Genomic DNA, 24,265 nt, shown 5'->3' on the forward strand with positions numbered 1-24,265 from the left:
ACAGAGACTGAGTCGATTGGGATAATATTCATTGGAATTCAGAAGAATGGATAGATATAAAGTAATGAATGGAATAAATAAAATAGAAGTAGAGAGGATGTATCCACTGGCAGGTGAATTTAGGACAAGAGGGCATCACCACAAGATTAGAAGCAGCAAATGTAGGAGTGAATTGAGAAGGAATGTCTTGACCTTGATGGAGTGCATTGCCCAGGGAAGTATTTGATGCTAGTTCAATGAAAGATTTTAAAGCTAAGTTAGTTTTAAAAAAAAAATAAATAAGGAATACGGTGAGAACGTGGGTAAATCGTTCTGCATCCACAAAATGATCAACCATGATCTTATTGAATGGTAGGGCAGGACGGCCTTCTCTTTTTCCAAGATCTTTTGTTCTTATGTTATGCATTCCTCCCTCACTCGTGACTTGGAGGTGCTGGTGTTGGATTAGGATGGACAAAATTAAAATTCAGAGAACACCAGGTAATAGTCCAACAGGTTTATTTGGAAGCACTACTTTGCTGGTCCTTCATCAGGTGGTTGTGTGATTTTTAACTTTGTCCCTCACTCTTGTAACTGAGAAATAGCAACAAAATATGAGGAGAAACTACTTCACCCAGAGAGTGGTGGCTGTGTGGAATGCTCTGTCCCAGAGGGCAGTGGAGGCCCAGTCTCTGGATTCATTTAAGAAAGAATTGGATAGAGCTCTTAAAGATAGTGGAGTCAAGGGGTATGGAGATAAGGCTGGAACAGGATACTGATTAGGAATGATCAGCCATGATCATATTGAATGGCGGTGCAGGCTCGAAGGGCAGAATGGCCTACTCCTGCATCTATTGTCTATTGTCTATTGTCTAAAAGTCACGAAGCAGTGCGCAAGCTCCAGCCAACAGTTGGTCTTGTGGACAATGAAGACGGTTATCTCAGAATACAATGGGATATTGATGAGATGGGCCAATGGGCTGAGGACAGGCAGATAGGATTTAATTTCGATAGATTAGGTTAGGATAACTGGTTGTCAGAGACAGGTTGGACCGAAGAAGTGATTGATGTCAGCGGCGGACCAATGGAAAGGCAGGGGAGGAGCTGGAGGATCTGGCGGGGCAGTTGGTCCTCCGGCCAATCAGTGAATGAGGGGCGTGACTAGACTATACCACGTGATCATCCTCGCGGTGGGTGCGGATGTTCGGCTGTTGGTAAGGAAAGAAATAAACAGCAGGAAGCAGGAGGGAAATGGTGTTGGTATGGTCTGAGAGGTTTTACAATCGTTTGGTACACATCGGAAAATCTAAATTCGAAACTTACAGTCCCGTTTTTGCAGCAAACGGAAATATGCCTCGTTGAGTAATCGGCCCGAGTGAGCGCCGCCATCTTTATTCGGGGCAATGATTCACTGGACACGTGCGCGGCCGCCAGCTTTGTCGGGGGCAAAGTTCAGAGGGATGTATGTAAAGCCTTCCCTGGTAAAAAGAGTCATAGGGCAGGATTTACACAGAGCACATTCAAACCCAGAGAAATGGACTTTTTTCTGGATTTGTTTCGTCATTCATGTAAATGATTTGGATGTGAATAGAGGCCGTATAGTTAGTAAGTTTGCAGGTGACACCAAACTTGGAGGTATTGTGGACCATGAAGAAGTTTATCTCAGAGTACAGTGGGATATTGATCAGATGGGCCAATGAGCTGAGGAGTGGCAAAAAGGATTTAATTTAGGTAGATTAGGTTAGGTTATCTGGTTGCCATAGTTTGGATCGAAGAAGTCTGTTTCTGTGCTAGACATCTTTGACTGTGGGATCATAAAAGTGAACTCTGCTCTGGTTCACCTCTGGGTTCTCTGATGTCCACTTGTTCATTATCTAGCTTCCTCAGTCTCTCATGGGTGTATTTTTGCTCTGTATAGTATTTTACTATTACTTTCACAGCTGTTTTGTAAATGAATTGAAAAATGTAGAGCTGGAAAAATACAGCAGGCCAGGCAGCATCCGAGGAGCAGGAGAATCGACGTTTTGGGCATAAGCCCTTCTTCAGGAATGTAAATGAATTGTCCACTGCTGCCCGGCTCCTGACCGTATGATGTTCCATTATCAGGTTATTTTTTCCACAATATCTTTGACAGTCAAGAATTCTTTTTTCCAATAAGCGAGTGCATTTTCCTTCAATTTTTGACAGTCAAATTCTGCACTATTTTCATTCCCTGTAATTCATATTGCACTCCCTGAAACATCAACTGTGTATTTCTCCTTCCACAGAAACCAGTGATCAATGCCAAAGCCTTGTTGCCTGTGGAGAGGGTGATGTTTGACTTCCTTGTACTGCTGCAGTTTGTATGGTGAAGGTGGTTGGGTAAGAGACATTACAGATTATTCACTCAGCGATATTGATGAGTAGAAGATATCTGTACAAATCATCATGGTTTTAATTTCACAAAAATATTATTGAGAAGTTTTGACATAAGGCGACAGATGGAGAATATTGTGTCCAGTGACCAAAACCATTGCCAAATAAGCAGTTTTTCAAGAATGCCTTAAAGGAAGAAAGTAGATCTTAGAGAGTTAGAGTGGGGATTCCAGACCATGTTCCCTTGAATTGGATGCTGCCTGAACTGCTGTGCTCTTCCAGCACCACTAATCCAGTATTTGGTTTTCAGCATCTGCAGTCATTGTTTTTACCATGTTCCCTTGGAGTCTATAGAAACGGAAACACAGGTAAACTCAAAAATAAACACATCATTTGAGAGTCTGGACTAAAATGAAATATTATTGAGATATGAAAGGGTGTGTGGTGCAGGGAGATAGGAATGATTACAGCCAGGAATTAATTCAAAGGTGCGAAAGTAAATTGTTGCTTACAAATGGGAGTATTTTGATTGATCGGCAAGTTTTGGTACAAGTGAGCACTTCGGCAGTAGAGTTTTCAATATTCTTGAGATTATCGTGAAGGTGAATGTGGGATGCTGGTTTAGATAATGAAATCTAGAGTTAACAAAAGGAATGAATGAGTGTTTCAGGAAATGAGCTGAGACTGTGGTGAGGTCAGGTGATATCACTGAAGTCGAAATAGTGGACTTGGAGGGGGTCTGGCCTGTCATCCTCACCTCATTCAGCTGTTTCAGTTTGTGAATCAAGTCTATAACAAGCTCAGGAACTGAGTGGCCCTGGCAGAACCCAAACTGGGCATCGCTGAGCAGGTTATTGCTGAGCAGCTGCGTGACAGCACTGTTGATGACACCTTCCATCACCTCACTGCTGAGCGAGTGTGGACTGATGGAGGGGAATTGGCTGAGCTGGATCTGCCCTGTGTTTTTGTGTTGGAACATCCCTGAGCAATGTTCCATAAAGTCAGTAGGTGCCAGTGCTGGAACAGTACTTGTCTTGTTGGGCAGCAGGTTCTGGAGCACAGCCAACAGTATTATTGCCAGAATATTGGCAGGGCCCATACCTTTACACTGCTTATCCATTTCTTGATCTGATTGGAAATGAGTTTTCAACCAAGTCGATTCATATCTGTGATGGCAGGGACCAATGGAGAAGGCTCATCCACTTGGCACTGCTGGCTGAAAATCACTGCTAATACTGTCCTCTTATCTGTTGCATGAATGTGTGAGACCCCTCCATCAGTAAGGGTGGGGATATCTGTGATGCTTCCTCCAGTGAGTTGTTTAATTGTCCATCACTATTCTTGACTTGGTGTGGCAGAACTACAGAACTCAGATCTAATCTGTTGGTTATGGGATCACTTAGTTCTATTTGGTGTTGCTTGTGCTGTTTGGCTTGCAGGTTTGGTAGCTGCACCAGGTTGGCACCTAATTTTTAGGTATGCCTGGTACTGCTCCTGACATGCCCTCCTGCATTCACCATTGAACCAGGGTTGATTCCGCTGGCTTGATGTTAATGGTTAAGTGGGGGATATCAGGCCACGAGATTTCACATTGGGCTGGAGTACAGTTCTGCTGCTGTTGTTGGCCCACAATGAGGCAGAAGTTGCAGGGTCAAGAGAGCTGACTGTGTGGGTGCATTGGGAGATGTAATGTGGTCCATCCAGTTTCATTCCTTTGTTGAGACTATGCAGTGATTAATACAATGAGTGACTTGATGGGCCACTGTCGGGTTTCTTTCCCTCAAGGACATTGTCAATGGCAGAAAAACATCCCCATTGGTTCCATGGCAAACAGTAGATTCTTCATTCCAGTTTTGTTTTTCTTGAATTCCGAGCCACCCTCTACCGATTTGGGATTCAAACCTGAACTTCAGTTGTATATTTTAATATTCTTGATAAATGATAAATACGACAGGTTTGTTCACTTATTTTTAGAATCACTATCACAGGTTTTGTTTATTGTTTTGGAAATAAAAACACTGTCCATTATCCTGTCTCCTCCATCCTTCCCTTCAACAACAAGAGTGAGAAGCACATGGAGTTTCTCTGTCCATAACATTGAGACAATGCGATCAGCTTCTTTCCTCCCTCTCCACTAGCCCACTGAGCCAAACTGCCTCACAAGGGTGCTCCTCATTTTAGTCCTAAACTTGCATTTCCTCGAGTCCCTTGTCAAGCCTTATTAGAGGTCATCTTGACCATTTACCCTAGTGTAGCTAAATCATGGACATTCCAAATCTGTCTAATCCTCCTGCTTGTCACCGCCCTCCCTCCCTCCACCACCCCCCCACCTTGCAATTCACAGATATTGTTCCATGATCTGTCTGTCTGTCTTTCCTGGTTATGTCCTTCTCTCCCATTCTGCTAAAACCTAATATTTGACCTCACCATCACTGGAAAATCCTGCTCCGTCTCCACTCTCCCTTTCCTTTCTGAGTTCATTGTATTTGGTGTCCCTCCAGGATCTATCCTTGGCCCGTCCTGTTTCTCACCTACACACTGCCAGGAGGTAACATCGCTCAAAAGTACTGTGTTAGGTTTCACATGTACACTGACAGTGCCCAGCTCTCCCTCCCCATCATCCCTCTCCATTACTCCACTATTACTCAGTTATCAAACTGCTTACCACGCTTCGATTAGCTGCAATTCACTCCAATGAAACACTGTAATTGTTAAACCCATTGCCTTCAGTTGCTATTCCAAATTCATTTCCCTTACTGCTGTGTCCCTCCCTCTCACTGGGAAGTGTCTGAGGCAGAACTACATTCTTCACAGTATTGCTTTCATATCTGACCCCAAGGTGAACTTCTGATCAGACATCTACACAATCACAAACACCACGAATTCCAATTTCTAAAACGTTGCTTGTCTCCTTCTCACCCCAGCTCCATTGCTACTGAAACCCTAACCTGTGTCGGTGTTGCCTTTAACTTAACAAATCTGAAACAGAACCCTTGATTCCAGAATCTGGTTCAAGACTCACCCGTAATGGGACACATCCTCTCCATATTTACCCTGTCAAACCTCGACGGAATCCTGTATGTTTCAAAGAGATCACCTCCCATTCTTCCCAAGTCCAGTGAGTATATTCCCAACTTATTCAGCCTTTGCTTACAGGATAATCCCTTCAAAACAGGGATCATCCCAATGGATCTTCTCTGAAATGCCTTCAATCAACTGCTCTATTTCATGAACTAAAGTGACCAAATCTGTTCACGTTACTCCAGATGTGGTCTCACTTGCCATTTGTTTAGTTGCCCTAAGATATATACTCCAAACTCTTATATTGCAAACTCTTTTAAATAAGGGACAGCATTCCATTCCGCTTCCTGATTCCATGCTGTAACTGTGTGCTCGCTTTCTGTGTTTCCTGCTCATTTTCCCCCAGTACCTTTGTGCTGCATCTTTCTACAGTTTATCCCAAGTTATACTCTATTTGCCAACTTGTTGCCCAGGTTTCCTGTGAATATCTCTCTGTAAACTGTTTATACTCCTTTTGGAACTTTCCTGTTATGCCTTTTCTAGGAGATTTCCCCCCTCATTATTCGGAACATGCACTGTGAGCACTGGGCAGTGGGAAGCATGCACAGTTGCTATCTTTCAGGGATACTCTATTTCATGACTGGGAGGAGCTTGTTGCCCATTGGTCAGAATGGAGACAACTTGCCCATCAAGGTGCATGAACCTTTCACCCCCCCCCCCCCCCCCATGTCTTATTGAGGAGGCACAGCGGCAGAACGGAAGGAAAGACAAGGAAGCAAATCTTGCTCTCCATATCTCACTGAATCTTGGATCATTCTGTCCCATGTTCAGTCACATGAAGTCCCAAGGTGGAAACTCATAGAAACCCACACAGATTTGCCCTTGAAGTGCCTGCTAACCTCCACCAGGGGTAATGTGTACAGTCCTCCTGGGCCAGGAGGAGGGGATTGTATGAGTTTCAAACTTGAACTGACAGTGACGGATTTTATAAACTTGTATTACAGGCAGATATTCAGATGGTAATCTCAGTCATTGTAACGCCAAACTCTGACAGAATTACTCAATACATCAGGCCCTGGATATTTGTATTGTATGAGAGTATTGTGTTCCCAATCAATACCATTTGCTGAATAAAAGTTCTCCTTTGAATCAAACCATCCTCTCAATAGATCTTCCATAATCTTCAACATGTGTCCTGTAATCCTTGTATAATGTGCTGATGGGTGTAAGGACATAATGTGTAACTTTTGTAAACCGCTTTGTCACAGCTCCCCAAATTTCCTTTCCTACAAGGAGAACACACTCAGTTTTTCCAAACCGCTGATTCCCCAATGTCTGTTTGCTCTCTATAATGTACACATCAGGGTTGTGTTGGAACATTCTCCACTTGCCTGCATCAGTGCACCCCCCCCCCCCCCCAACAATATTAAAGAAAGTGAACATCCTCCAGGATAAAGTACTGTACCTGAGTGGTTTCCCATCCACCACCTTCGGCATTCCCTTTCCCCACCCTCGAGGCACAGTGGCATCACTGTGTAAAAGATCAAGTCAGCATTGTCCTACCCGACCATAGGACTGCTCTCTCATTAGAGAGAGATGTCTGGTAGGGGTTAACCTGAATATTACCACAGCACAGCAAAGGGGAGAAGTTGAAAAGGAGAGTCCATTAATTGCGGATGGTTGTTCTTGATGTGTATTAGCAACACAGATGTCACGTGAACAATTAATGTTAAAAAAGCCCCACAAATTCTGCAACTAAAATCTCCCATTCCTTGAACCATCCTGGTAAATCTCCTGTGCCCTGTCTCAGGGACCCTGCCATCCTTCCCAATGGGCGATCTGTGGTTCGCACAGACCCAGCTGCTCTGAACCCTGTGGGCGATAGCAGAGAGCAACAGTTGCACTAAACCTCACTGTCTGGAAGAGAGTGAGAGACAGAAATCCCGAAGGCATTTAAAATCTATTTAGGAACACATTTGCAAGGCCAAGGCTGACAGGTCTATGTGCTCTGTGCTGGAAAATGGGATTAAAATAGTTAGCTGGGAGATTTCTTTACAGCATAAACCCAATGGACCACAAAACCGTTTTCCGCCATGTCGACCACAGACGCGTAATATAGGAATATGACAAGCCACAATAGAAACCAGGTCAGAGAAGGTGATATTACAATAGATGATACGTGATTGATTAAGGTTTTTTGGAGGAAAATGTGACCGAGGTTAAGCGGGACTTTGTGGAGCTCTGGGTGCAGGAATCTGAAATAAAAATGGGTTATCCTGAAGGCTGGAATTAAAGAAAGGCACATCACAGAGATTTGTGAGGGTGGACAAGATTAAAGATAGTGTGTTGAGACTGGAGGAGATTAGAGATTGGAGGATGTTGCATAGATTGAGATGTTTTTGATCCCAGAGATCGTGGTAGTTCTGAGGCTAGAGAGGAATTATAGAGATAAGGATGAGTTGTTCCCTTTCCCAACCCGACCTCTTTACTGATAATTATTGTTTCTCTGTCCTCATCTGCCATTGCCTCCATAGGCCTGCGACAATGAGAATACACAGACAGTATGTTCCCGTTAAGGCCAAGGCTGGGAGGTGTCGAGAATGCTGCATGACCTGCAAAATTGAGGCTCTGGTCAAGAAAATGAAGGAAGGATATGGCAGGTACAGACCCCACTGTGTTTGTGTGAATCCCTAGAGGACTATAAGGGAGGTAGCAGTATACTCACGGGAAACCAGGAGGCAAAAAAGGGGCATGAGATAGCTTTGGGAAATAGGTTTAAGGAGAATCCAAAGAGATTCTACAAATACACTAAAGACAAAAGAATAACTAGGCAGAGAATAGCGAGCTTCAAAGATCAACAAGACTGTCTATGGAACAGCAGGAGGTGGGAGAGATTCTGAAAGTATTTCATGTCAGTTTTTACTGAAAGGGGATATAGAAGTTAGAGAAGTTGGAGAAATAAATAGTAATAACTTGGCAAGTGTACATATTATAGAGGAGGAGGTACTGGATGTCTTAAAATGCATAAAGGTGGATAAATCCCTGAATCTGATCAGGTGTATCCCAGAACTTTGTGGGTATTCAAAGTTTGGTAGAAGATTTGTAGCTCGGGTGCTCGTTGTGGTTCTGTTCGCCGAGCTGGGAATTTGTCTTGCAAACGTTTCGTCCCCTGTCTAGGTGACATCCTCAGTGCTTGGGAGCCTCCTGCGAAGCGCTTCTGTGCTGTTTTCTCCGGTATTTATAGTGGCCTGTCTCTGCCGCTTCCGGTTGTCAGTTCGAGCTGTCCACTGTAGTGGCCGGTATATTGGGTCCAGGTCGATGTGTTTGTTGATAGAGTCTGTGGATGAGTGCCATGCCTCTAGGAATTCCCTGGCTGTTCTCTGTTTGGCTTGCCCTATAATGGTAGTGTTGTCCCAGTCGAATTCATGTTGCTTGTCGTCTGTGTGTGTGGCTACTAAGGATAGCTGGTCGTGTCGTTTCGTGGCTAGTTGGTGTTCGTGTATACGGATCGTTAACTGTCTTCCCGTTTGTCCGATGTAGTGTTTTGTGCAGTCCTTGCATGGGATTTTGTACACTACATTCGTTTTGCTCATGTTGGGTATCGGGTCCTTTGTTCTGGTGAGTTGTTGTCTGAGAGTGGCTGTTGGTTTGTGTGCTGTTATGAGTCCGTGTGGTCGCTGTCAGTTCAGAAATGCTCCTGATGTATGGTAGTGTGGCTAGTCCTTTGGGTTGCGGCATGTCCTCGTTCCGTTGTCTCTCCCTTAGGCATCTGTTGATGAAATTGCGAGGGTATCCATTTTTGGTGAATACTTTGTATAGGCGTTACTCTTCCTCTTTTTGTAGTTCTGGTGTGCTGCAGTGTGTTGTGGCCCTTTTGAATAGTGTCCTGATGCAACTTCGTTTGTGTGTTTTGGGGTGGTTGCTTTCATAGTTTAGGACTTGATCTGTGTGTGTGGCTTTCCTGTGAACCTTTGTGGTGAATTCTCCGTTCGGTGTTCTCTGTACCATCACGTCTGGGAATGGGAGTTGGTTGTCCTTTTCTTCCTCTCTAGTGAATCGAATTCCTGTGAGTGTGGTGTTGATGATCTGGCGTGTGTTCTCTATTTCTGTGTTTTTAATTATTACAAAGGTGTCATCCACGTATCTGACCCAGAGTTTGTGTTGAGGTTGTGGTAAGATTGTTTGTTCTAACCTTTGCATTACTGCTTCTGCTATGAGTCCAGAGATCGGTGAGCCCATGGGTGTTCCGTTGATTTGTTCGTATATTTGGTTATTGAATGTGAAATGTGTTGTGAGGCACAAGTCCATTAGTTTAAGTATGCCGTCTTTGTTGATAGGTTCGACGTCCTGTTGTCTGTTATGTCTGTCCAGCAGGTTGGCTATTGTTTCTTTGGCTAGTGTTTTGTCGATGGAGGTGAACAGTGCAGTTACATCGAATGAGACCAGAGTTTCTTCCTTGTCTATGTGTATATTTCTGATGATGTCCAAGAATTCCTGTGTCGATTGTATAGATTGTCTGGATCCACTGATCAGGTGTTTCAGTTTCTGCTGTAGTTCTTTGGCCAGTTTGTGTGATGGTGTCCCTGGTAGTGATACTATGGGTCTGAGAGGGATGGCTGATTTGTGCACTTTAGGTAGTCCATAGAATCTGGGGGTGTTGTTGCTTTCAGGTTTCATTCTTTGTAGGTCAGACCAGGTTATCTGTCCGTTTTTTTGTAGATTCCTCAGTGTGTTGTTTATCCTATTGGTGAGCTGTGGGGTGGGGTCAAACTCCCTCTTTTGTGGGTAATTAGGGAAGCTTTTGCTGGGCCCCTCACTGCGATATTTGTATCATCGATCGCCACAGGTGAGGTGCTGGAAGACTGGCGGCATTATTTGAGAAAGGTGGTAAGGAAAAGCCAGGGAACTACAAACAGGTGAGCCTGAAGTCAGTGGCAGAGAAGTTGTTGGAAGGGATTCTCAGGGACAGGATTTACATGTCATTGGAAAAGCAAGAAATGATTAGGGAGAGTCAGCATGGCTTTGTGCATTGAAATCAGAAACTTGGACTTGAGAAAGACACAAAGTTTCACATAACACACTGGTTAGCAGGTTCAACACCATAGAATTCTGGCGGAACTCGCTGTTTGGATACGGAATTGGCTGGAATGTCAAAGAATCATAGATGGACAGCACAGAAACAGAGACCCGTCGGTCCAACCAGTACACGCTGATCAGATATCACAACGCAATCTAGTCCCACCTGTCAGCACCCGGCCCATATCCTTCCTATTCATATACACATGAAGATGCCTTTTAAATGTTGCAATCATAATGGCCTCTTCCACTTCCTCTGGCAGCTCATTCCATACACGTACCACCCTCGGTGTGAAAACGTTGCCCCTCAAGTCTCTTTAAAGTCTTTCCCCTCATACCATTAACCTATGCCCTCTACTGCTGGGATCCCCCACACCAGGGAAAAGACTTTGTATATTTATCCTATCCATGCACCTCAGGTTTTTATATACATAGATAAGATCACCTCTCAGCCTCCGACGCTGCAGGGAAAACAGCCCCAATCTATTCAACCTCTATTCAACCCCCAGCCTAGCTCAAATCCTCCAATGCTGGCAACATTCTTGTAAATCTTTTCTGAACCCTTTCAAGTTTCACAACATCCTTCCAATAGGAGGGAGACCAGATTTGTACGCAACGTTCCAAAAGTGGCCTAACCAATGTCCTGTACAGCTGCAACATGATCTCATAACTCATGTACTCAATACTTTGTCCGATAAAGGCAAACATACCAAATGCCGCCTTCACTATCCTATCTACCTGCACTCCAAGGCCTCTTTGTTCAGTAACACACCTCAGGAGCTTACCATTAAGTGTATAAGTCCTGCTAAGATTTGCTTTCCCAAAATGCCACTCCTCAGCCCATTCACCCATCTGATCAAGATCCCATTGTACTCTGAGGTAATCTTTTTCACTGTCCACTACACCTCCAGTTTTGGTGTCATCTCACGAACTATACCTCCTATGTTTACATCTAAGTCATTGATATAAATGACGAAAGGTAGTGGATCCAGCAGTGATCCTTGTAACACTCCACTAGTCACAGGCCTGCAGTCTGAAAAGCGACCCTCCATCACCACCCTCTGTCTTCTGCCTTTGAACCAGTTCTGTATCCAAATGGTTAGATCTCTCTGTATGCCATGAGCTCTAACCTTGCTGAGCAGACAGTGTCATAGTGCAGGATGCTTTTTGGACTGGAAGCCTGTGATGAGCAATATGCTGTCAGGCTGGATACTGGGTCCACTGCTTTTTGCCATTTATATAAATGATTTCTATGTGAATATAGGAGCTATGGTTAGTAGGTTTAAAATAGACACCAAAATTGGAGGTGCAATGGACAGCAAAGTTACCTGAAAGTACAATGAGACTCCGATCAAATGGGCTGAGGAGTGGCAGATGAAGTTTAATTTAGATAAATGTGAGGTTCTGCATTTTGGAAAAGCAAATCAGGGTGGGACTTATATACTTAGTGGGAAGGTCCTGGGGAGTGTTGCTGAACAAAGAGATCTTGGACTGCAGGTTCATAATTCTTTGAAAGTGGAATCACAGATAGGCAGGTTAGTGAAGAGAGTGTTTGGTGAAGAGAGCCTTTATTGGTCTGTGCATTGAGTACAGGAGTTGTGACGTCATTTTGTGGCTGGACAGGACATTCATTCAGCCACTTCTGGAATTCTGCTTTCAGTCCTGGTCTCCCCGCTATTGGAATGATATTGTGAAACTTGAAAGGATTCAGAAAAGATGCAAAGGTGTTGCCAGGGTCGAGGGATTGAGCTATAGGGAGAGGCTGAATAGACTGAGGCTGTTTTCACTGGAGAATCGGATGCTGAGAGGTGACCATAGAGGTTGATAAAATCGTGAAGGGCATGGATAGGGTAAACAGCCAGGGTCTTATTCCTGTTTAGGTGAGTCCAAAACTAGAAAGCACAGGCGTGAGGGAAAAGATTGAAAAGGGATATTAGGGGCAAAGTTTCAAGCTGAACGTAGTATGTGTATGGAATGAACTACCAGAGAAAGTGTGGAGGCTGGTACAGTTACAACATTTAAAAGGCATCTCACTGGATATGTGATTGGGAAAGGTTTCGAAGGCTATGGGCCAAGGGCTGGCATATGGGACGAGATTAATTTAGGATATCTGGTCGGCATGGACAAGTTGGACTGAAGGGTCTGTTTCTGTGCTCTACATCTCTATGACTCTAATAAATTAATATTAAGATGGGTTTCTCTTTTATGGAGAGTTAGCAGAAGGCCAGACAATTCTCCTTGGAGCTGAGAAGGTTAAGCAGTTATTTCGACCAGGAGTTGATTTGTTTCCAGGTTATTTCATTTACAGCGAGACAGAGTGAGAAATTTATAACGTCACAATTTGTAGTATCTATTTTCAGGTAACTGGCAAATAATGCAAAGAAAAATGTGAAGATTATTTTGCTCACTAAGTTCTGAGCATCTGCAACAGTTTGACCGACAGCTGGATGCAGATTCAGTAGTTATTGTCAAAACAAATTTGAAATTTAACATTTTTAAGGAAGGATTTGGAGGGCTATGTCCAAATGGGAGGTGAGTTGGGACTGACTGGCACCATCTCCAGAAGGAGAGAGTACTGTCCCAATGGGCTGAATAGCCTCCAGCCCCTGTGCTGTGTGATACTGTCCCATTCACTGTGAATGATGAAGCTCATCACAGGGCAGAACCGTAGAGATGTACAGCATGAAAATAAACCCTTTGGTTAAACTGGTCCATGCTGACCAGATATCCCAACCTAATCTAGTCCCATTTGCCAACACTTGGCACATATCACTCTACACCTTTCCTATTCATATACCCATCCAGATGCCAAATGGTTTACTTGTACCAACATCCTCCACTTCCTGACAGAAGATTCCATACATGCACCAACCTCAGTGGGGAAAATAAATTGCCCCTCAGATCCATTTTAAATTCTTCCCCTCTCATCTTAAACCTATGCCCTCTCATTCTGGACTCCCTGACCCCAGGGAAATGACCTTGTCTATTTATCCTACCCATGCCCCTCATGGTTTTATAAACCTCTATGAGGTCACCCCTCAGCCTCTGATGCACCTGGGAGGATCCCACCACTCAGGTCACAATGGGGCCTGGCTGATTGACACAGCTTCAGACCAATAAGAGAGTTGGCATGATCCTCCAGCCAATGGGAGTGAATGAGGGGTGGGTCCAGCAGGCCAACACATGACCATCAGCTTTGCAGGTGCAGTGTCACTGTGAGGGGGGACTAAATGTGAAGGAGTGGGAGAGACAGCAGATACTGGGAGAGAGATGGAGTTAGTGTGGACTGGGAAGGTTGATAAACACTGTTTCCGTCTGCTGGACCTGAATTAGATACTCCGGGTAAATTAGAACCAAAAGAACTTTGGATGCTGTAAATCACACACAACAACCAGAAGGTGCTGGAAAAGCCCAGCAGATCTGTCAGCATCTGTGAAAAGAAATCAGTTCGCATTTTCGATCCAGTGATGCTTCCTCAGGAACTGATGTTACTAAGAAAAAAAAGTCTGTTTTTATGCAGAAGGTTGGGGTTAAGGAGTAAATGATAAGTGGGGATAGAGGCCAAAGAGAGAGATAAGAGCAGTTGGACAAAGGAGTGGATAACGATCGGACAGGGGGAAGGTGAATAGCTGTTTATGGGGACTGTTAGTGGCTCACCATAGGTAGTGTGTAATGGCAGGCTACGGAATAACAAGGCCTGGTATGTGGGGTAGGGGGCAAAGACACTAGGACGTGGGAGAGGTCAGGACCTAAAATTATTGAATTTGATGTTGAAGCCAGAGGGTTGCAGGGTTCCCGAGTGGGAGATGAGGTGTTGTTGTTCCAGTTTGTGTTAAAGTGTGGCTCTGGAAAAGCACCACAGGCCAGGCAGCATACAAGGAGCAGGAGAATTGGGGTATTGGGCATGTCAGCACTTCATCAGAAATGTGAATGCTGGAATACGGCTGAGAGATAAATAGGGAGGGGTGTTTGGGGATGGGGGGAAGCGAGCTAGGGAGGCAATAGGTGGTTGTAGATGGAGGGTCGTGGTGAGAGGGTGGAATGGATAATTGGGAAGGAAGATGGACAGGTGGGACTGTTCAAGAGGCCAGTGCCGAGTTGGAGGGTTGAATCTGAGATAAGTTGGGGGAGGGGAGATGAGGAAACCTTGATGCCGTGTGGTTGGAAGTTCCCAAGGTGGAAGATGAGGTGTTCTTCCTCCAGGTGTCGGGTGGCTCGGATTTGGGATGGAGGGCTTGCATGTCCTTGGCAGCGTGGTGGCGGAGGGGATGGGGGGTCGCCGAAGTGGTCGGCCACAGGGCAGTGGGGTTGGTTGGTGCATGTGTCCCAGAAATGTTCCATGGAATATTCCACAATTTGGCGTCCTGAGAGCAAGGGACACAATATGTGAGTTGTTTGGGTGGGCAGGGAAATCTCTGCTGGATATGGGAGGATCAAGTGGTGCCTTGGATGGAGGTGAGGGGAAGGTGTGGGCACAGGTTTTCCACCTCTTGCAGTGGCAAGCGAAGGTGCTTAGAGTGGAGGGTGGGTTGGTGGGGACCGTGGATCTAACGTGGAAGTCACAGAAGGTATGATCTCTGTGGAATGCTGAAAGGGGTGGGGAGGGAAATATATCTCAGGTGGTTGGATCTGATGGTGGAAAGAGCAGGGGATGATGTGTTGTATCTGGGTGGAAGGTGAGGATGGGGGGGATTCCATCTTTGTTGCATTTGGAGGGGTGGGGTTCAAAGGCAGTGGTGTGGGAAGTGGAGGAGATACACTGGAGGGCATTGTTGACCACATGTGAGGGGAAATTGCAGTCTTTGAAATAGGAAGCCATTTGGTATGTTCTGAATTGTTCTACCAGCTTGCATCAAGCTTCACTGGAACACTGCAGTAAGCATGAGACCGAGATGTTGGACAGGGAACAGTCTTGTGTGTTAAAGAGCAGGCAACTGGAAGCTCAGGGTCCTTTTTGCAGGCACAATGTAGATCATCAGCCACCCATTTCCACCACCGCCACTCCTTTATCTTTCCAAATGTTCCTGTGTCTCTTAGGGCTCTGTCCCCACCTATTATTTACTGTTTAACCCCTATCTCCAGTAGTCCAAAGATGTGCAGGTGAGGAGAATTGGCCCAGCTAAATTTCCCATAGTGTTCAGGGATGTGCATTAGTCCGGGGAAATGGTGAGTAATACGGTAGGGGAATGGGTCTGGGTGGGTGTGGAATTGTTGGGCCGAAGGGCCTGTTTCCTGTGGGGATTCTAATTTTCCCAGCTGCCATCGGTTCTGAGGAAGGGTCACTGGGCCCGTGATAACCCATGGTGTGTGCAGGAGGCGGAAAGGGGAGAGTGGCAGCAGAAACCGGATGAAATGTATCAGTGTAGACTGGGTGGGTTTAGTTACACTCTGTGCAGGTCGTTAGTCTGAATTAGAAACTCTTGGGCCCATGTTTGCAGCAAAGGGGAAGATGGCTTGGGCCTCAGGCAGTGAGAGGTCCTGGGTTATTGCCACCATCTTTATTGGGGCAAGGTACAGCAAGGAGCATGCACGTGTCCTCTTCCTGGGTGGGGGCGGGTGATTTGAAGAGGAGCATTTACACATCAAACACATACCAAGAGAAGTGTTTGTCTTCACTATTCATCATGCACTGACTGAGCTTTGTTTTGTGAATTCATTTTATAGGATATTAATTGAGAATAATTGAGACTGGGATCTCCAAAAAACAAGTTTCTACAGTCAGCGGAGTCATCGGGATCTGAATATCATTGGCATTTAACTGTGGAACGAGAAAAGTTTGTCTGTTCTGACTGTGGGAAAATATCTTCAATATTTTTGTCAAGCCAAAAGCAGAAAGATGTTCAAGTTCATGGTTGGATCCCCCTTGCGTTCAATTCTTGGCCCTGTAGCTGCGGAAGGAGGTATTGGCCTGAGAGAGAGCACAGATTTATCCAAATTACACCTCGTCCTTTTGCAGGAACTGTCAGATTTAGTCTCAGTCATCCACTTTATAATGTTAATCTGTAAACTCCCTACTTCCAATTCTCCGCAAATTTCTCGTGGACTCAAATTCCAGCACCATTTCAGGTGGAACGTTCCAAATTCTGACAACTGTCTGTTCATTCAGAAACTGCTGAAGTCCATTTTGACTCTGAATTGAGTCTGAATTGGGCTGAATTGAAAGATGCTGTGCTGGTCTGAGCTCCCATTGAGATGCATTAGAACAGTACAGGAGGCTGAGGGCAGTGTAGGTGTGAGCAGACAATGAAAATGACAGGGCTGCACTATGAGGGCTGCCTGGCTCAATGAGTGTGTTTTGGAGTTGGGTGTAAATAGTGAGGTGAGACAGGGAGAAGGTGAAGCTGAAACTCAGTTTTAGCTCAGGCCTTTCAGAAATTCACAGTCCCAATGGGAATAGCCAATTTGTCAGTGATACCTGTGGAGTATTTAAGTTTTTAAAGTATGACATATCAGCTTAAGTAAAGATGTTTTTTTGTTATTATAATGGACATGTTTGAAGTGAAGGAAGGTTACTCACTCATTTAAATTCTCTTAATGGGAGTAACTAGATGAATGTAGAGAGACGTTGTGACAGGAGCCCTCAGACCCGTGGTGTGCTCCTCTTGCACAATGTGGGAAATAAGGGCCGCATCCAGTGTCCCTGACGGCTATTTGTGCAGCAAGGGTTCCCATCTGCAGCTACTGGGAAACTGCCTTTCAGAGCTGGAGCTGGGAGTGGACTCACTGTGGAGCATCTGCAATACTGAGAATGTTATGGTCAGCACGTTTAGTGAGTTAGTCACACTGCAGGTGAGGGTTACACAGGCAGAAAGGGAATGGGTGACCATCAGACCTAGTAAAAGGCTCAGGAAGTGAGTACAGGAGTCCCCCGTTGTTATCCCCTTCTCATACAGATACTGTATTCCGCTTGGGATTCTGTAAGGGTGGGAATGGGTGGGGTAGCTTCTCGGAAAATCAGCATCAGCCAGGTTCATGACACCACAGAGAGCTCTGCTGATCAGAACAAGAGGAATGGGAGTGGTAGGGCTATAGTGACAGGGGATTCAATAATCAGGGGTACAGCCTGGTACTTCTGTGCCCACAGACATGAATCCAGGATGGTATGTAATCTCCCTGGTGCCAAGATCCATGATATCATGGAGTGGCTGCAGGACGTTCTGGAGCTGGAGGGTAAACAGGCCGTGGTGGTGCAACACACAGATACCAACAATATCGCTAAACAGAGGGATGAGGGCCTGAAAGCTGGACTTAGGGAGAGCAGAGATGCATTAAAATGTAGCTCCTGAAATGTAATAATGTCAGACTTACTCCCAGTGGTAATGAGAGCAGGAATGAGAAGGTAGATCAGCTGGATGTGTGGCTGGGGGAAATGGTGTACCAGAGAAGGGTTATGATTCTTCAGGCACTGGGACTGTTTCTGGGTGGGACCTGTACCAGCCTGACCGGTTACCCCTGTGCAGAGCTGAGACAAATCTGGTGGGGGCTTTTGCCAGTTCTATTGGTGAGTTTGTAACTAGTCTAACAGGGGGATGGGAACTAAAGTGTCGGCTTAGATGGGTCAGATTCAGGACAGGGAATGGGAGGTAGAATATTAGTGATGTAGCTAGCGGCTCAGAAAGCCAAAGGAAAGGAGGATTAAACTAAGATTGAGCCCCTCTTCAGCCATCAGTCCTGACATCCCAGGAAGGTGACTCAACAAAATATGGAGCTGTTTACTTGTCTGTAACTCTGTGCTTCAGCAAAATGGTGGAAATCTGCAATAAAAACAAAAAGTGCTGGAGATCCTCAGCAAGTCTGTCAGCATCTGAAATGATGACAGATGCAGGAAACATTGCAGCCTTAAAGAAGTGTTCAGATGATCACACCAAGCACTACAATATCGATTACACGCTGAGTGCCAGAACGTGGGACTAGAATAAATAGGTGCTTGATGACCAGCATGAATACGATGGGGCTGGAAAGTTGACGTTTCGGGTCAGGGCTATTTATCAAGACTGACAAAGGGTCCTGACCCAAAACATCAACCTTCCTGCTCCTCTGATTCTGCCTGACCTGCTGCACCTCCCCAGGTCCACATTGTACAGACTCTGACTTCCAGCATCTGCAGTCCTTAACTATCTTCACATCCCAGGACTCATCTGGTGATCCTCCTTTACACTCTCTCAATAACCAGGAGAGCCTTCCTTGGAAAAGGGGAACAAAGGTGTATACAGTACTCCAGGTGTGGTCTCACCAAGGTCCTTCCAGAAAGGGATCCCTGCCCCCATCTTATCCATAATGGTCATCAAGCACACATGCCTGGTGTGATAATCTCAACACTTCTTCAAGTCTGCAATGTTTCCTGCATCTGTCACCATTTCAGATGCTGCCAGACCTGCTGAGGATCTCCAGCACTTTCTGTTTTCTCTGTTATAGAGTATTGAAAGGGGGGATTTGCAGTTGAGAAATTCAAATTGAACTTCATGTTACTGGATCCGTGCCGATCTGAATATCATTGACCTTTTCATCTGGAAGGAAAGGTTTGCATTCTGTCCATGGACGAATATTCCAAATGTCCGTGTGACTGGAAAAAAGTACTGAGACAGTGAAGTCCATATTAGCGTGGGGACTTGGTTTTTGAAAGTCTAAAAAATCATGGCACATTTCCCTGGAAAAGGTAAGACACAGATTGGTTTTGTATGAGGACAATTAACCATGAAACCAGAAAGACAACAGGATTCCTGCATCATGGAAAAATCTATGAAAATGGGATTGTTGTAATGGAGTGAGTTATCGATCATTGATTGTAATCCATTGGTGTTGTCACATCGGTTCCAGTGCCGTGGGGAAACACTGGGAATGTGATGAGTGCAGTGTAGCTTTCAGTTATTCAACTGGAAAGGTGAAGAAGAAATTTACAAGGATGATGCCAGGTCTCAGGGGTCTGAGGTACAGGGAGAGGTTGGACAAGCGAGGACTTTTTTGTTTAGAGCAGAGGAAACCGAGGGGGAATATTTTATAGAAGTGTATAAGACCATGAGAGGCATGGGTAAGGTGAATGCACTCGATCTTTTTCCCAGGGACTGAAGGATTGGAGGGCATCAGGTTAAAGTTAGAGGAGAAAGAATACATGGGAACCTGAGGGACAACTGTTCTACACAAAGGTGGTATGTATATGGAATGAGCTGCCAGTGGGAGTGGTTGAGGTGGGTATATTAACAACAAGTAAAAGACATTTGGACAAATACATGGATAGGAAAGTTTCAGAAGCAGATGGGCCAAGTGCAGGGAAATGGGGTTAGTGTGGGTGGACATTCTGATTGGCATGGGCCAGTATGGCCCAAAGGGCCTGTCTCTGCTGCAGGACGCGATAACTCTAAGTGCATTTGCTAGTTCTCCCCCTAACTCTGTTGGTATCATGGGATTCATTCTATCAGGGCAAGGAGACTTGTTTACCTTTAACTCCATTAGCTTGCCCAGCTCTAACTCTTTCATGATAATGGTTGTTTCTTGGTCTTCACCTTCCTCAGTCTCCTTATCAATTACTGGCATGTTCTTCGTATCCTCCACTGTGAAGACTGACTGCTGTGTGCTCATATTCCTGAACCCTGCTGGATAGGAATAACTCGGCACAGAACTCTGAGAGATCTTCTTTGAGTCTTTATTGATGTGACATGGCAACTCCCTGGATAGTGTACATGCAAAACACCTTCAGGCAGCATCAGGTAACTCCCCGCCTGTCCGATGTATGGCTCCCCTTCTTATACCTTTTTGTGGTTTGTGACTTTGAATACAGACTGTCTCGCAATATTATCTCCATGGCAACGGCAGTTCAAAAGTCTAGTTCAGTTCAACACTTTGTAGTTAAACCACATACCCCTCCCCTCACACCCCTATGGCTCCCTCAAGTACCTGACAGGCGCTTCAGTTTCAGTGTGGCTGTCTATCAGGATTCTGATGTGGAGGAGTTGGGGTGGGGTGGACAAAGTTTAAAAACCACACATCACCAGGTTATAGTCCAACAGGTTTATTTGGAAGTACAGGCTTTTGGGGTGTGCTGTGATTTTGAACTTGATCAGGATTATCTCTATGGTAACAGTTACGTGCTTCAACAATTACAGAGGCCATATGTTCCCCACACAATAGGTTTCCCTCTAGCAGTGTAAACTGCTATTCTGTCCCTGGGGATAGCTACTCATCACTTTTTATCCCCAATCCATCATGCTTTCTGTTGATCTTGGAAGTTTTTCCAATCTCCGAATTTATCCTTCGTCTTTGACAGTTTGTATGTCTTCTCCTTCAATTTCATAAACTCCCTTATTGCCTTAGACATGGCAGATTACTCCTTTTCCTACAGTCCTTCCTTTTCACTGATATATACTTTTGTTGAGAAATTTGAAAAATTACTTTGATATTCCTCCACTGTCCATCAACTGTCCCACAGTAAAGTCTTTGCTTCCACTCTGCATTAGCCAACTCCTGCCTCACCCTATTGTAGTCTCCTTTGTTTAAGCACAGTATCTTGGGATTGGATTTCATCTTCCCGCTTTCCATCTGTGTTCTAAATTCAACCAGATTAATGACAAGTCTTTTTATCAGATTACGAGGGGAGGCGATGTTTCCTGGGTGTTTTGGTTTCATTGTCAGTGACCTTGGCTTTGTAACAAAGTACAGGATAGATATTCACAACAGAGTATTCTGGACGGTGTGAATGTACTACACAGTCTAAAACCATAAATCACTGTCACCCCTCAGTTTAAAATTGTAAAATCATTATCTCCTACACGCTTCCTCACTACCTAAGTTAGGAATGCTAATCCACCTGACTATCCTGCTCTTTCTGAAAATCTCCTTTGGTGATGATGGTGATTTTTGGATTCATCTTTCTGGTTATTACCGTAAGAAGATAAGCCCTGGGCACAGGAGAGGCAATGCAGCCCTTCGAACCAGCCCCTCCATTTAATACGGTGATGATTGAACTCACCTCGGTCTCAGCTGGATTTTCCCACCTGCTCTCTCTCTCACTTCAACTCATTGCAAATTAAAAATCTGTATCTCTTCATTAAATTTGCTCTTGCCATGGCATCCACCGCATTTTGAATAGGAAATTCCACAGATTCACAACACATTGAGATAGGTACATTCTTCTTCATGAGAATAGAATAGAGTCCCTATAATGCAGAAACAGGGTATTCATCCATCAATTCCACACCAACCCTATGATGGGCATCCCATTCAGACCCACCCATTCCCGGTAACCCTGCATTTCCCGTGGCTAATTGCCTAACCAGCACACGCATGGACCCTGTGAGCAATTTGGCATAACCAATCCACCTAACCTGCACATCTTTGGACTGTGGGAGGAAACTGGAGCACTGAACAAAACCATGCAGACATGGGGAGAATGTGTGAACTCCACACAGTTGCCTAACACTGGAATCAAACCCGGGTCCCTGACCCTGTGAGGCAGCAGTGCTAGCCACTGAACCACCTCTGCTTAAAATCTGCTGCCCATTATTAACCTCCCCACCCCGCAATTGGCTGAATGTATATTCCTTACGTCAGAAATCGAGGTGTCTAAGCGGATGTCTCAATTAATCCCAGTGACAGCCCACATGTCCTGTGTGTCTGAATACATATCCTATACACAACACCCTCCAGCCCACACTTTCTTTCACTTTCCAGGGACAGGTCTCCAGAGGCTTCATGGGGACTACAACTCCCACAGTCCCTGAGGCAGGGACCACATGTGTGTGGGGAAACCCACCACTGTACATGTACAGAATGTGGGCGGGTTTTGAAGCATGTTCTTTGGAGTAACTAGCGGAAAGCATTTCACACTGTGATTGGCAGGAGAAGGGACGCATCTGCCTATAGTATTGATCAGTTGTGGGGTGGGGGTGGAGTCAAAGTGTCACTACGCCTAGATGGGACCAAGTTCCATTCGCAACTTGTCATAACACTGGGAATTGACCAATGGGAAACAAGGAAGAATCTGACCCATTCTCCCAGACTGAAGGTTCCTCTTCTGTGCAGGATCTGCCACCTCCCTTTCTGTTTCCTTTTGTTTCATTCTGCTGTTACATTATTGACTTGCAGCAACTGAAGGGAAAGGAAGTGAACCCAGAAAGGGTGCAGAGTCTAACCAGGGACGGGATGTGGCGGCATGGATCTGTTGATCAGTTACTCCATGAGAATGGGGAGGGTGTACATTAGGGGGCAGTAGAGTCAGAATGGTGGGAGAGAGTAAGTGGGCTGGAGGGTTACAGCTTTGGGAGAAGAAAGGGGGAAAAAGATATTCCAGAGAAACTAGAATAGTCTGTTCTGAATTTCTAATATGTACATATTCCTTTATACAGGGTGCTAGATGGTGAAGATTTGCAGACTGAAATCTCAAAATCAGGTGCAGATTGTGATTAAGTTGACCAGCATTTGATGAACCAAAGCTGGAGAATCACTGGGCCAAAATCCTGCAACACTCTCTCCCATCATTGTCGGTCTATCTGTGCCAAATGGACTGTGAATGGTTCAAGACAGCAGCTCACTACCATCTTCTCAAGGGTAACGAGAGATGGGGAATAAATGCTGGCTGAGCCAGTGATGCCCATATCCTGGAAATGGGTTCTATCTCTCTTTGCTGAAACCCAGTTGATGTTACTGCAGGATGATGAGGGATGCTGAGTGCATCCTCCAGGAGGCAGCACCATCACATTACCCTTGCCTACACCCACACAGTAACACCACAACACCTCTGGAACAAAAGGCAGTGAAGCTAAATGAGGACTTAGATATAGTTCTTCAAGGTAAAGTCATGGAAAGGGGATTGGAACACACAGGAACAGGAGACTGAGCTGGATGGTCAGCTGTTTCCCATTGAATGGTGGAGCAGGATTGAAAGGCTGAATGGCCTCCTCCTGCTGCTATCTTCCAGGTATGTATATAGTCATGGAGCCCATGTAGGAAGAAGTAGGCAGGGATTCTCCAGGCGATTGCACTTCCACAACAGTTTTCAGTGAGGGATGGTTTGATGGATTTTATTTGACATTTATCTTTAACACAAGGTTTCTAAATTTTGGCTTTAAAATGTTGCAAAAGCTTTTTGCACCGCAAATAAAATTAAAGAAAATAACGTAAACTGTCTGAATATAACAGTTTTAAAGCTTTCAACCTCCTGTAAAACAAAATCCTGTCTATTCCCAGACACCATCACTTTCCAGCTACTCAAACTCCAGGGAAATATTCCCTCCCTGTCTGAACCTTTGGTTTGATTTAACTGCTTTTCAGTTGTCATTCTGTGAGGTGTGAAGCATACTTTGTCCCCATTTCTCTGACTCCGAAACGTGAGCACAACAACCTTCCCACCATCAAAATTATCATTATGCCATTTTGCTTTTGGTTAACCTATAATCTCCAGCAGTGCAAAAGTGAGGACTGTAGATGCTGGAAACCAGAGCCTAGATTAGGGTGGTGCTGGAAAAGGCCTCTCGCCAAAACGTTGATTTTCCAGCTCCTCGGATCCTGCCTGACCTGCTATGCTTTTCCAGCACCACTCTAATCTAGACATATAATCACCAGAAGTAAACCATTTGTGTAACCAATTGAATATTTTCAAACAAAGCCTATTACGGGTCAAGCAAACCATCACAAGTGACAGAGTGAGAAGGGACTAAATCAAAGTAGAGTTGGGGGGAGGGGGCAGCGGTGGAGATAAAGCACTATATCCCCTGCGGTGCCCACCTCTATCTAAAGGCATCGAGAGCATTGATGCACACTACATGCTCCTTCTCCAAGGGAACCCTGCTGTGTAGCCATAGAATAAAATCATAGAATAGAAACCCTACAGTGTGGAAGGAGA

The 24,265-nt window shown here is 45.0% G+C and overlaps 1 long non-coding RNA gene across 3 annotated transcripts; it reads left to right on the plus strand.

The window, feature by feature from the left end:
• The first annotated feature begins 1,135 nt into the window (after positions 1 to 1,135).
• LOC140478537 (uncharacterized) lies at positions 1,136 to 24,091 on the plus strand. 3 transcript variants are annotated; one of them, XR_011960790.1, is made up of 4 exons: positions 1,136 to 1,193; positions 2,247 to 2,340; positions 7,890 to 8,015; positions 22,770 to 24,091. It is a non-coding gene; the product is annotated as an uncharacterized lncRNA (long non-coding RNA). The 3 variants fall into 3 exon arrangements; XR_011960791.1 differs by lacking the exon at positions 22,770 to 24,091 and adding an exon at positions 16,096 to 16,326; XR_011960789.1 differs by lacking the exon at positions 7,890 to 8,015.
• Positions 24,092 to 24,265: the final 174 nt, after the last annotated feature.

This window comes from Chiloscyllium punctatum, chromosome 6, assembly GCF_047496795.1.
Source record: "Chiloscyllium punctatum isolate Juve2018m chromosome 6, sChiPun1.3, whole genome shotgun sequence".
Classification (NCBI taxonomy): Eukaryota; Metazoa; Chordata; class Chondrichthyes; order Orectolobiformes; family Hemiscylliidae; genus Chiloscyllium; species Chiloscyllium punctatum.